The sequence below is a fragment of the Ipomoea nil genome, unplaced genomic scaffold (assembly GCF_001879475.1).
Source record: "Ipomoea nil cultivar Tokyo-kokei standard unplaced genomic scaffold, Asagao_1.1 scaffold2759, whole genome shotgun sequence".
Classification (NCBI taxonomy): Eukaryota; Viridiplantae; Streptophyta; class Magnoliopsida; order Solanales; family Convolvulaceae; genus Ipomoea; species Ipomoea nil.
The window spans coordinates 2,537,910-2,552,562 of record NW_017619187.1 but is presented as its reverse complement, the minus strand read 5'-3'; the positions used below and the strand labels follow the sequence as shown (position 1 = coordinate 2,552,562).

At 32.0% G+C, this 14,653-nt stretch overlaps 1 pseudogene; it reads right to left on the bottom strand.

The window, feature by feature from the left end:
- Window positions 1-5,372: 5,372 nt before the first annotated feature.
- On the bottom strand, window positions 5,373-10,267 carry LOC109156750 (annotated as a pseudogene).
- Window positions 10,268-14,653: the final 4,386 nt, after the last annotated feature.

The following is a 14,653-nucleotide window of genomic DNA, read 5'->3' as shown; positions in this document are numbered from 1 at the left end:
ATAACTATATATCCACAAATTCATAACTATATATCTATAGTGAATGAATAACACAAAATTCAGAATGAATGAACTAAATATCTACAATGAATGAACTAAATATCCACAATGAATGAACTAAATATTCACAATGAATGAACTAAATATCCATAAATTCATAACTATATATCCACAAATTCATAACTATATATCCACAATAATGCTGTTGAGGGGAATCGAAACTGATTTTTCTTTTTTAAAATGAGATGCGCGTTTTTAGTCAAAACAACGTCGTTTTGTAACCGTGTGCACCATGCACATCATAACTATTGGGTTAGAGGTGTCAAACGGGTTGGTTAGCTGAAAAACCAGTTCCAACTCGACCTGTTGGATACAAGGTTCAAACTAGCTAATGATAACTTGCTTTGTAGTATGGGTTGAGTTAAGCCATCATTTTTTGTCCATGGACCGCCCAAGCCTATCTCATTGATCCGTGAATTTTGAAGTGAAACTGTATTAATGTAATATAAAATATAAAAATATTGATTATTGCTTTTTACATGTATTTGTATTCCTGTTATGTTTCAAAATAATAATTTTTAAGTTATAAATCAACATGAATAATATTTTATATATTGAAATATATAACTCTTAATTTGTAAAGTTTCTTAAAAAACTTGTAGCACTATAAATTAGGTTGGGCATTGTTTTATTTTTTTTAAATTGTTTGAACCGACTTGTCTTCAGTTCAAGATTTAATCACACTCACATTTAGACTGACATATTCCAAGTAGTAAACGGGTCGATTCAAATTTACTATACCTCTACTAAAGGTAATAAGAAAGGAGAGCATAATTTTATAAAGCACATATTACAGTAGTAATGATATTATAATTTTTTTTTTTTATATATATACAGACAATGAAATCTATATGAGTGTATGTAGTGTGAATCCAAATATGGAATTTGAAAATACCAATGTGAATTTGACCTATGTCCAAACATAACCTGAGAAAACAAATTAAACAGCCCCAATGCGTAAATGGAGTGTGATAGAAGTAGTAGAAACAAACCAAAGTCAACCCATCATCATGACTTATAATTTAGGTTGAGAATGACTTTGCTTTTAACTTTTAACCACATATTAGCAAAATAAAGTCTCTCAACTTATTTTGAATTGATTTTTTATAACATTAAATTTAATATTAGTATATAAAAATTTATATATTTAAAAACTACATGAAAAGTATTATAAAACACAAAAATTTATATTTAAAAATAACTAAAAATTAATAAAGAAAATTAGCAAGGAAGAAAGATTTTGTTTGGCCGATAATAAACAGCTAAAAAATTATTTGTCAAAAAAAATAGATAAAATAGGACAAATAGAGTAGTTTTCAATATGTCAAGACCTTGTGGTCTAATGTCACTCGGATTGGATTTCCATGGGAGGTTTTGAGTTCAAACTTCAGTGGAGGCGTTATTAGCTCTTTGTGCTTCAGTAGGTTATGAACAGATACTACATTGTAATAGAGTCAGTAGCATTCAAAAAAAGAGTAATTTCCAATATTCTTTTGTTAAAAATAATTTATATTTTGTGAACTCAAAAATAATTTATACTCTTAAAATAATTATGATTACTTAATAATTGAAAATTAAAATATATGTCTATGAAAAATTCCACACTCTTGTTTGGGAAACATCTTTTCCCAAATGTTCTATTTCAATTCCATTGAGAACTCACCGAACATGCATCTTCGGACGAAGCATACACGAAAACGCCATTCCTGCCATCTTTGATTCTTTGTCCCCCAATTGTCATGTCATGTAAACTTCTCTTCTCACAAATATCCACATGCCTTGTCCAATGACCTATTAATAACCTTTATTAATTAGTTTAATTATTAAAAAAAGAGTTAATCTCATTTTTGTCATAGATTTATAGTTGTCAATTCACTTTTAGTTATTTGTTTTTAAAGCATTCTCCTTTAGTCTTAATATTATTGTGACATGACCATTTTTGTTATATATTGACAAAATCGTTTAAATTGTGTTAAATATAAGTGTATTTTTATATATTCAGTTCTAAGTGTTAAGTCTTTTTTTTTTTTTTTTTTTTTGAGTTCTAGATTTATATGTCATTCTCCTTTTAGTTTTTCAAAACAATCCCATTGGTCTTAGCATTATTGTGGCATGACCGTTTTTAGTCCCCTGTCAATAAATAAGTTTAAATAACATTAAAAATGACGTTATTAGCAGTCAAAATCCTCATTTCTTCTTCTTGGTAATAAGACTATTATCAATACATAAATTTATTGCAAAATCCAAAAAAGTGTCATTGAAAAAATCACAAGTCTACTTCATGGAAAACCTTAAGTCTAATACATAAGCCTACTCCATAAAAATTCACAAGACTTGTGGTTATAAAAGCAAGAAGAAAAAGAAGAATTTTGAGTGGTTAATAATGTCATTTAAACATATATATTTGTTAACGGATGACAAAAAATGATCATATCACAATAATGTTAGGACCAACAGGATGTTATGAAAAAAAAAAAAAAAAGACTAAATGTTAATGACACATAAATCTAGAACCAAAAAAAAGAAGGAAAAATGACTTAACACTTAGAACTAAATAGACCAAAATGTCATTGTATTTAACGTCATTTAAATAGTTTTATTGACAAAAAATGATCATGTCACAATAATGCTAGCTCCCTATTGAAAAGAACCAATAACACCTTCACTCAAGCTCGAACTCACAACCTTTCAAATGAAAATCCAACCCGAGTACCATTAAACCACATATTCTTGATTTTATCTTTCTTTTCTTTTGTTTGTTTTTGGGTAATACTATATGTACTTTCATTTTCTATGCTTAGATGCCATGTTATGATTCATCCCGAACAAAGTATGAGACACAATTTTTGTTCATTTCTTCACCACCTTCTATCAATAAAATCATAGTAACACATAATAAGAGTTTTACTCTCTTAGAATTCGTGTATCATTTTCCTTTGTATTTATATGTTGATCATGCTAGGATTGGCAATCAATCAAATCATGATTTACAAAATGCATGAATCATTATTCAATAGTTGATTAATACGTAAAAGTAAGAAGTTTGAGGGAAAAAGTTCCCAATTTTGAAGTCAAGGATTCACACACACAAATTAATATTTTCTTTAATTTTCTCTCACAGAATGGTGAAGAGTCCACGAGTAAAATGTACGGAGCAATGCAATTGGAGTATTTAAAAGCATGCTTAGCTTTCACAAGAACAACGACTGCCCAAACCATAAACCCATTACCCAACATCGAACAATACTAGGAAAATTCAAACCATGTTTTGCTGCATTTGGTCAATGTTAAGTACCAAAAGGTAATGGTGCACTTTTGTATGTGATACAAAGCTGTTAAAAAGACCCTATACTATATTCTGGAATAGATTGTATGCATTAATGTAGTTCTCACATTTTCACACATAAGACAGTTCTCATTTGGACATCACTATATATATAAATGGGTTCCCGTGCGGTTGATCTTCTCAGGTGCGATTGTGCAGTTGCTTAGGTGCGTCAGTGTTCAAACTTAAGGTGTGTCAACTTAAAACTTAAGGTGTGTGGTTTTCCTTCATAAGGTGCGTGAGTTGTTAAAACTTAAGGTGCGTCATTTTAAAACTTTAGGTGCGTGGTTTGTGTTCTTAAGCTAAGGTCCATGGTTTGTGTACTTAACGTACGTGATTTGTGTACTTAAGGTGCATCGGCCTAAAGCTTTAGGTGCACGTGATTTGTGTTCTTAAGGTGCTTTGTTTGTGTGCTTAAGGTGCATGGTTTGTGTACTTAAGGTGTGTCATTTTACTGCGTAAGGTGCGTCAATCGCACAGGAAGCTATACCCGCACCTGAACCGAACCCTTCTCTTCGGGTGCATATTTATTTTATTAGCTTCTCAAAAGATATGTGCATTATTTTCCTTCTTCAAGTGAATATTTTTGTCTCTTCGAGCGCATATTCTTTATTAGCTTCCCAAAAAATATTTACGGTGCATAACTTTAAACTTTGAACCTTCAAGTACATAAATTTGGACCTTATGGTGCATAACTTCAAATCTTTGGATGTATAACATTAAACCTTATAGTGCATATCTTTAATTAATCTTTTAAATTCTCGTCCAACGACGAAGACGCCATGACTGGTGTCTTAAGTGGAAGAAGGAAAGTCAATTTAAAGTTCAAATAAGCTAAAAAAGAAAAATCTGTAAGTGTAATATACCAAAATCTTGTAATAGAAAGTCCAATAGGAAGTGCTACAACATCAACAACGTGTTTTACGTTAAATATGTAAAAAGCTTTTAGGAGTCTTTTACGTGAAATATGTAAAAAGCTTTTAAGAGTCTTAATATGAAAGTTTTACCTGAGAAATTTCTGATTAGTTTACAAGATTACTCGATTGGAAGAACTTATCAAAATTGATGAGCTAGCATATCTGGGACTCTAGGAGCATCAATGTTGAGATCCCTAAAATTTTGATCCTACAAGGTAAACTTTGGACTGATATGTGCGTCACAAGATTAATTATGGACTTACACAAAAATAAGCGTAGAACTTTACCTTTGAGATTCAAGATTGATTTTTACCTTTTTTCTTTAAAAGTTGAGCGTGAGACTCAGAGTTCTAAAATCGTTGTCATAGTGTTCCCAATCAAGCATGAGTTATTTGAGATTCGTGAGGTTCTAAATTGTTTGCAATTGGCAATTTGCAAGTTGAACCACTGTTGGAAATCTGCATTTTCCGACCATCAAAAAGTGGTCGGAGAAGGGTGATTTTAGGTCGGAAATGCAGTTTCCGACCAACTTACCGACCACTTTAGGATTCGGAAAAAAAGCCCTAGCTGTTACCGACAACTACTCAAGGTGGTCGGAAATACCGGCTTCTTGTTGAGGACGTCGGAACTACTAGTTGTTGGATAGAGGGAGCATATTTTCTACCACTAGTGGTCGGTAATTGGTCAGAATTACCATCCACCGGTGGTCGGTAAGATTTACAAAGAAAAATTAAAAAATTTGAATTACCGACCACCGATTTACTAACGAAAAAAATAAAATTTAAAATTCTACAAATATCAAATGAATTCTGAACCTATTACAATTATAAAATTCTACAAATATCAAATGAATTCTGAACCTATTACAATTATACAAATTTCAACACCACAATATTAAATTCTACAATACAATTAACAATTTAAGAAAATCAAACATTAGTCAATCATTTAAATCAAGATGTAACAATTGTTTCACCATCAAAAATACATTTGTCAAAATATTAGCTAAACATGCATGCTAATAAGGTTTTGTAGCAATTGTTTCAGCATCCAAATTAGTTATAAGAAGCTTGAAACAATTGCTACAAATGGTCTATTCTTAAGTGTTACTACAAATGAGTTATAAGCATCTATTTAAAGTTCTAAACCGTAAATGGCTACCACAAAACGGGAGAAATTTTTGGATTCAATGATGGGTGAAAGAGGATTTGACGGATAAAGGAACGAGCACACAACATCTTCTTGCAAGTCCTGAACTTTTATAGCAAAAGGCAGCCAGTGGTGGAAGAGCAGAAAGATTCAAAAAGAAAAACTTAGAAAGTAGCTAGCTAGATAGGTACCTTCTTAATCCCTCTGGCAAGCGCAGGTGGCTCATCCACTTCTCAACTTTTGCATATTTCCAATGAGCATAGCAAACAGTAAGAGACCTAGTCCAATAATGGCTATGGTGAAAAGAACTTCCCACTCGAAGTAACTTGGAACTAGATTCCCAGCAAGCGTACTTATTTGCTAACCACGCACCAACAAATAATAATTATATCAGATCAGATGGCCGTATAATTAAGAAATGCATGCATTTACCATATATTTACACCAAATCTAAAATTTTGCAATGCTTTACCACCACACCACACAAACAATATATATAATAAATAATTAAAAACAATGATAGATGAAGACAATTTATGAAGATTGAATACCTGGAAGCCCCAAAACAGTGAGTATATATATCTCGTAAATAAACTATGCTTTGTTGTGAGGTTGACTGCTTGCTCATATATTCCATAATCAAAACCATTAGTACTAAAACAAGCAATTGAATTTGTATCATTCTTTCATTGATTCCATGCTGGATCTGATGAGAATTTACGGTAATCATTGCCGTGCCCACAGTCAATGAATTCCCTGCACCTTCCTATTTCAGAAGTATGACAGGCATCACGAAGACATTGATTCACCCTCTGCAGGATCAGTAGGAAAAAGAAAAATAAGGAGGACAGAGCTGAGGAAGGCCGCCTATACATTGAAGATATGATTTTAAAATACATTTTCCAATTATACTGCAGGCATATAAGTTCCAAGAGAGAATTTCAATGATTATGAAGTAAGTGCTTCATAAACTTTTTTGCCCTGGGTTATCCAAGTAGCTTATGTAAACCTCAGCAAATTAAAGTCATGGAACCAAAATCTAAAAATTATCTAAATTAGTTTCATACCTGTAAGCCAAAAAGATACCAACATGACCCCACCACATGGCTAGACAGCATAAATGTTAGAAGATTTGTCACAAAGGAAGCAGTGACAACATTATATTATACTAATAATAATAATAATAATAGCAATACATGTTCGACAAGTGCCTTTGTCTGAACTGTGTGAGGAGTATAGTCACCTGAAGTAACATGTGTATTAAGTAAATGAAATTAGTCAAGCTCCTCAAAATCACAATTGTGGTTGTCAAGGGCCAGTTCAGTACAATGCATTTGTTATCCTATAACAAAAGTAGAAAGGCAAACAAAACATCATAAAACACATGTGTGCCCGCAGTTAAGAATAGGGGAAAAAAAACATAATGGATACTAAGTGCCAAATCTTGATTGGTCAAAGAGGGAAATTCAAAACATACAAATCAGTGAAACACACAAAAGAAAGGCAGGTATGCTAAACAAATTGAAAAACATGTGTGCACGTAAGAACATTACAAATTTTTAATTGGTCAAAAAAGTCAATTAATTAAGAACTCTCGAAATTGTTCAAAGAATGCTAAATACAATTGTACAAATAAGTTCTTGGCTTTCTGTTGGACCATAAATTCATCAGTGTTGATCTCGATTTTATCTACCTATGGTACACATATATTTACTCTAGCATCACCATGTTGTAGAAATTAAAAACACAGATAAAAATTGGTACGGTGCTTTTATTTCGGATTTTGATTAGTGTCTTATGGTAATTGACTTCTAAGTTATAACTAAACATAGTGCTTTAATGTTGGGAGTTCACTAGATTCATCTGTCATGTGAAATATATCGCAATCAGTACTTACACGAGCCAATATTTATGTAATGTTTTATATGTCACTATCTTCCTTTTAGGAAAGGTTGCATCACCAACATTTTGCATATCACAAAGTAATATATTATAAATAGTATTAGTTTATTACAGGGTGGGCAAAGAAAGAAAATTTTATCATTCTAAATCATATTTAGAAAACTCTGCTAACAATTAGATACATGCTAAATATCATTTTTTTCACCTCATAAAAGCAAATTTCTAGACAGATTCTAACTGCAATACGCATATATGTAATTCAGTTGAAGTGCAAGAGTTATCTAAGACAACCACAGTTAAGTGAATACCTGATTCACAGTCAGCAAAAAGAAGAACAAGGGATCAATAAAAACTGCAAATGAACATGAGAAGACAAAGAATTTGTTCCACCGCTGCACCACTTTAGCATGTGGATTCATGACACCTGGAAGGCATGACCACAAGAAAGAACATAAGTGAGTTTCATCTCCCATCTTCTCCTTCTGCAACTGCAGCTTCTTCTGCATAACAAAATGGTGCAGCTTAACAAAACCATCCCATGCATATATTGAGTTGTTCTGTAAAATCCCAAAGTTTCATCAGAAACTATCAAGAAAATCTTCTGAAGCAACAGACTTGAATGAAAGATTTAGACAACATATATAAATAAGGCATGAAGTTAGAATAAAGGAAAACTTCTACATTAAAAATGCAAATAGATATGCCAAAAGAGCATAGATATTCCAAATACATTAGAAGTTTTATGCTATTTTCTCAATGAATCCTATAACCAGTTTGGAACTCAAGTTGAGGAGGTTTTTGCAGTGGCTAAAGCAAGTTCAATCAGTTCATTAGAGCTCATTGAATACCTAAAACTTGTGTCCACAATATATATTAAATTTAATCCTAAAATCTGAAACTAAAAAGTTGATTGAGCTTGCTATTACCATCATATTATATTATCAAATATACCTTTTCCTTGCCTAAAGATGCGAGTGATGTTGTGGTTTTTAGTATCCCAAACTCGAAGCGTGCCATCCTCTGATCCAGACACCAACAGGGATCCATCCATACTGAAAGCTAAGCATGTAATGCCCTTACTGTTTCAATGACAAGGTCAAATCATTTAAAGTAAAATCACAAAAAGACAGCATAAGAAAGTCAAGTATCCATTCAGATAAGACTTTCCAAGAATTTAATGAAGAAAATGAAATACAGAGTTTACCATTCATAAATTTATAGAAAGCAAAGACTTGGATGTTTGAATACCTATGTTCAGTCAAAGAACCAATGACATACTTCAGTTTCAGACCTTGATCCATAGTTCAATTTAACAATGGATAGTGTCATGTGCCCCACATGCCATGTGCCCTTCATAGTCGACATATTTTGTATATAATGCAAAGACCTAAGAAAGATGAAGACAACATTCCTAATCATAAATTTACTCTAAAGATTATGGAAAACAACAGAAACTAGGAAAGGGTTAATTTACTCATCAATTCCTTAATCTTGAAATGGATTTTAATCCTAGAATAATGTAGTTACTGTTGTGTGGCCAGAAGTATGAACAAGGGCAAAATCATCTCCAAGGCTCCATGGTCCCGTCCCCTCTAGCTTAATTTCTACTCTCGCAGTTGAGGTATTTACCAGAAAATATCATAAACCAAACATATCAGTTAGAATAATAAAAATACATGCATCTTAGTCAGAGTTACAAAAGTACGCACAGCTGTAGAGGCACTTAAGATGGATCTCAGATTTCATGTTCTAAACCTAAATTCATTTCAAGCAGCTTAATGGAAATACATGCATCTTATTCAGAGTTACACAAATCTTTCAGTTCTTCCTTCTCTTCTTTTTTATTTTTCTTTTATTTAATTTTGGGTGGACTCTAGGGCGAAGGGTTTGCGTTTGGGAGTAGCTGCTTGTTTCCTTAAAATCTACTTGCACATATAGACATTATGAAGTATATTTTTTTATTCTAAAAAAAAATGAAGTATATTTTTTTATTCTAAAAAAAATGAAGTATTTTTTAAAGATGCAAACATCTAACAGTATAATTGCACAGTTGTAAGAACATATAGATGTACTTCATTTGAATGAAGAATTCGCTCACAGCCTAACTGACTTGACCACTTCTCATGATCTGCAACATCATCCCTGGTCATTAAAATGATAGCCTATAGTTAATAATACATCTAAGGATTAAGCAAAATGAGACAATTGATAGCATCATACCTGTGGGTAAGAAACATGTAACGAGCTCCACCAATCATCTTAATATTATGTGCCAAATTCTGTGTATACCTAGGACTGCAAATACAGGGAAAGAGACATGATAAAAATTTCTTTCTTTCGCAAACATTTTGCAACAAAATTTTGTCTTTTATATATTCTCTAGATACATAGTGTTTTCTATTATTTACAATAATTATATTTGTAATCAAATTAACAAAATTTAAGTGACAAAAGATAACCTAAAAGTACCTGTCAACAAGCCATTTCCCATTTCCCATTTCCTCTTGATACATTTCTAGGTACAAGCCATGCTTTCTCTCGCTTTCTTTTGTAGGCACATGCTTGTGTTTTTTGCTTTCTTCCTCCTTGGCATTGCCTCATTTTATTGTTATTACCTCCAAATTTGAAGCATGTCATGATTCGAATTTCAAAATATGGCCAAAAAATTCACTTCACATAACATATATAATACACACTTTCAACTCTATTTGCATCTTGGGCAAAAGTTAACAATAATGATTAACTTAAAACAAATGTAACTGCAACTGAGTAGGCAATACCGTAATTCTCTGCTCATTTAATTTATTGGAATAGGAAAGGTTTTTTGTACTTCTAAAATATCACGGGCAGGCTTTTCAGTGTGGATTGAGCTTGTTGGACATGAAAGTAAGGCCTGAAACATGATAATTCACAACTATGTAATCAGACTCATTACCAATTCTCTAGAATACACAAGTAAAGACAAAGAAAAAAAGAAAATTAGGAAGGCATACCTCTGGCTTCTTATCTTCAGGGTCATCTATGTATTCATTCTCATCTCAATCTGCAGGCTGTCAAAGGCAAGTAGCTTGTTAAGTAAATAAGTAACATAATTGAAAGACAACAGACTGATTAGTCAAAAGTAGCTAATACAGAAGCAAACTGAAACGTAAAATACAACCCAAATACTACCTACCCTCCAAATCACCAAGATCCTCATGGAAGACTAGTATAAGCAATAGAAATCTTATACAAGTTTCTTAGTGCCAAGTTCAAGATCAATTGCATAAACTAAGAGCATATAACAACACAAACCTATTATGTAAAACAACAAAGTGATCTGGATCGAAATAAATAACACTAATGAACAAGAAATGAAGTTTATTGTAAGTGTAACAAAGTATTGAACCTGAATCTCTCTTAAGACACCCGCAGTTTTCTCCACCATTGCTTATGAGATGAAGAAGCATATTTAAAATTGGATACAAAAATTGAAGCAAAGCTGTAGATAGAGTGGATACAGACTTGAATTCATCTAGTTAGAACAAAAACATGAAATTAGGGCATTATACGAATTCATCTAATTCATAGACAATATACAGAGAATACATTGAAGATTTAGGGAATTAGGGATTTATATTTGTGGAATTAGGGCTGAGATGAAGAGAGGATATGGAACTGCTGGCTATAGGGCGTGGCTACAACCTGTGTGGGTAGTGGGGTATAGCAGCACTGTCGCCAACAAGTCGCCATCGTCAACAACGAGAAACCTGTCGAGCCGCCGTCATAGACAATGAGAAGCTCGCCGCACTACCGCAATCGTCACCAGCACCAAGAAGCTAAAAGGGAAAGAACGTTTCGCACGAAGAAGAAGCTAGAAGAGAAATAGCGTAACAGTAGAAAATTTTTCTGTGCCCTAGAAGACTGATATTCATATGCGTTTATTTGTGGAAGTCGTGGAGCTGAGCCTTATATATATATATATGTTATTTCCGACCACCGAACGATGGTCGAAAAAAAAATATTTTTAAAATTTTAAAATAGTTGAAAAACATTTCTGACCACATTTAAATAGTGGTCGGAATTTTCCAACCAGTGAAAGCTTTGGACGAAAAAATGCAAAAAAATCATTTTTTGTGACCACTTTTTTGGGTGGTCGGAAATGAGGGTCGGAAAAATGATAATTTCAAGCAGTGAACTGTCAACAATTTCAACTTTAACGCTTTTTCATTAATCAGTTCTTTGGATGGTTCATTGATGACTCGTCAAATGGCCAACCAAGAATATTTCAGAACCTCGCGAATCTCTAAGATCGCCCACACTTGAATCATAAAATCCAAAGACTCACATTCAACAAAAAAGGCTGGAAACTCTTGAATATCTCATGAGATTAGCCAGAAGATTAGGGGAAAAATAAATCTGAATTTTCATAATCAATAATGTAACCAACAAAAAGACAGTTTTTTTACAAATTAAAAAAAAAAAAAAACAAAAAACAAAAAGACAATTTTGATCATATTTATAGAACAGTTCTACTACATGTACTCTATATTTCTACTCCCTCACATTTATTTCATGATGTGATAATTGATGATTAGTTATATTCATCTATGGGTCTCAATAAAATTATCAACGTTAATATTTATTGAGAGAGTAAAAGTTGGAAATAAAATTTGAGAGTAAAAATAGTAACATTATAGTGGTATATAATTATATATATGACATGTACCATGGGAAGAAAGAAGAATTAAAAATTAAATTTTAAATTACATAAATTATAAAATGGTAACATTATTCCCCTTGCTTTTATGTCTTCCATGTCAAATAAAGTAAAATTTGACTTGCAGAATCATTGCACCTAGCCACCTAGGTATGGTCTTGATAGTCAACTTTCTAAAATCACCAATTGATTTTGAACTTCTTGTTGGGTTTGTATCTTATTAAAAATTCCTACCTATTTTTTAAAAAATTATTTTAGAGCAAACTCAATGGTTAGATTTTTTAGGATATTTGTCGACACAATTAGAAGAGAGGAGAGAGACAATAAGGGGATTAAAAAACAAAGAGGAAAACAATGTCTGATAATATTTTTTTTTAAAGGTTGTTTTTACGCATAGAAAACAACTTTTTTTTTTCTCCTTTTCCCTCCCACGCAAGTTGCAGGTTCCACTAAAAATTATTATTTAAATGAAAAAAACTTTTAAAAATCATCTTCCCCATTTGTTAAAATTTTGATAACCAATTTTTTCTACTTGTAAAAATTATTTAAAAAACCCCTAATGGGTTGCTCTTAGAGCTACCTCATTAATAAAAGATTTTTCTTAATTATTGTTGGTACAACTAGGAAAGATAAAGAAGAGAGGAGAAGGAAAAAAAAAAAAAAAAAAAAGAAAGAATAAAATGTACAAATTTATGCACCCAGTTGGGATCAAGATTTGCTTCTAACCCGCAGAAACACACAAATTTGGCAAATTATGCTGTGCATCCGTATGCACCATGTATGGTGCATACAGATGCAAAAATGATGCCGTTTTATTAAAAACGCGCGTCTCACTTTAAAAAAAAAAAATCAATTTCAATTCCCAGCAACAACATATGAACTAAAATTTCAGAATCGATGAACTAAAATTCCAAAATTGATGAACTACAATTCCAGAATCAATGAACTAAAATTGCAGAACCAATGAACTAAAATTTCAGAATCAATGAACTAAAATTGCAGAATCTATGAACTAAAATTTCAGAATCGATGAACTAAAATTCCAGAATCGATGAACTACAATTCCAGAATCAATGAACTAAAATTCCAAAATCTTTGAACTAAAATTCTAGAATGAATGAACAACATAATGCTGTTGAGGGGAATCGAACCTGATTTTTTTTAAGTGGGATGCGCGTTTTTAATAAAACGACGTCGTTTTTGCATCCGTATGCACAATGCGTGGTGCATACGGATGCACAATATAACATCCTTTCTGCGTGTAAAAGAGAACTTAGCAGGTTAGAAGAATGGCAAATTTTGGCTATTCCTCGCGAACAAAATCGCATAGCAGATCACCTTGCCAGACATTCAAGAGGGTTTATTAGAAGATGATTTAGCTGGAATTCCTGTTTGGCGTAATATTTGTAATATCTGATCTTGTTTGTTTACTTTGGGTACACCCCTTCCAATACATATAAAAACTATCCCACAAATTTACTTTCCTTTCTCTCTCTTTAGAACCCATAAAAAAAACTATATATTATAAGAGAAAAAACTACTAAAATACCCCCTTCCATTTGTTCAATAACAAATCCCAAATTTTTTTCTCTATCAAAAAAATCTCATATTGAGGTTGCTTTTATCCTCAACACAACACTTCAAAAATTGACTTATTGCCTCCCAATTTATTATAGCCAATAAATATGATATGCAACCTTTGATTCCTAGCTTTATGCAACCAATATAATTAATGTCATCACCCCCAACCACCTCCACCGTCCTGCCTCATCTGTTTCTTGTGCTATTGAAGTGTTTGACTAGGTTAAATCCCATGTGGTACACTGTACATAGTACCTTTGCTTCACAGAATAGATGAAGAATGAAATAATATTTTTAAAAATAGACTTATTATCTCATTTGAGTTGTAATTCAATGAAGGCCCTCAACCTTGTTTGGTTGGAGAGAATTACAATTCAATGCTTGTGGGAAAAGGAAAAATAGAAGAAATGACAAAAGTATTCTGAGCGATTGTTATTGTTATTATTACGCGAGGACATTTTAGTCTTTATACCACTTTTTCCTTCTCATTCACAATCACTCTATTCCTCTCTACCAAACAATGTAATTTGAATACCTACATTATTCCTAGGGACCCGGACCTTCAAGATCTATGCAATACAAATTTTAATTTCATAGTGACCAAATCCTCCGCGCATTCAGTCAACCACTCATACTATTCCATTGGAATACTATCTTTTCAAATTAGTGAAATTATTGGCTAGTTGAGATTACAAGATGTAATATTATCTTAAAATAATTCATTTTATAATTATATGGATGGACCATAACTTTCATATTCAAAGGTTCTTACCAATACTATATGATCGAACTCGTCTTATATAATATTATTAGTACAATTTACCTTTCAGTATGATTTGAAAGCTATTATTACACAAGAATAGAATTTATTCAGTTCAAATTCTAATGTAATCAAAAAAAAAAAAAGTTAAAAATAATGTTACGTTACCTAAGAAAAGGTAAATATAATCACATTACTGTTAAACGTCTTCTTTAGTGTATCATTTCTTTCTTTCTTTTAAATATTTACTCACATACATA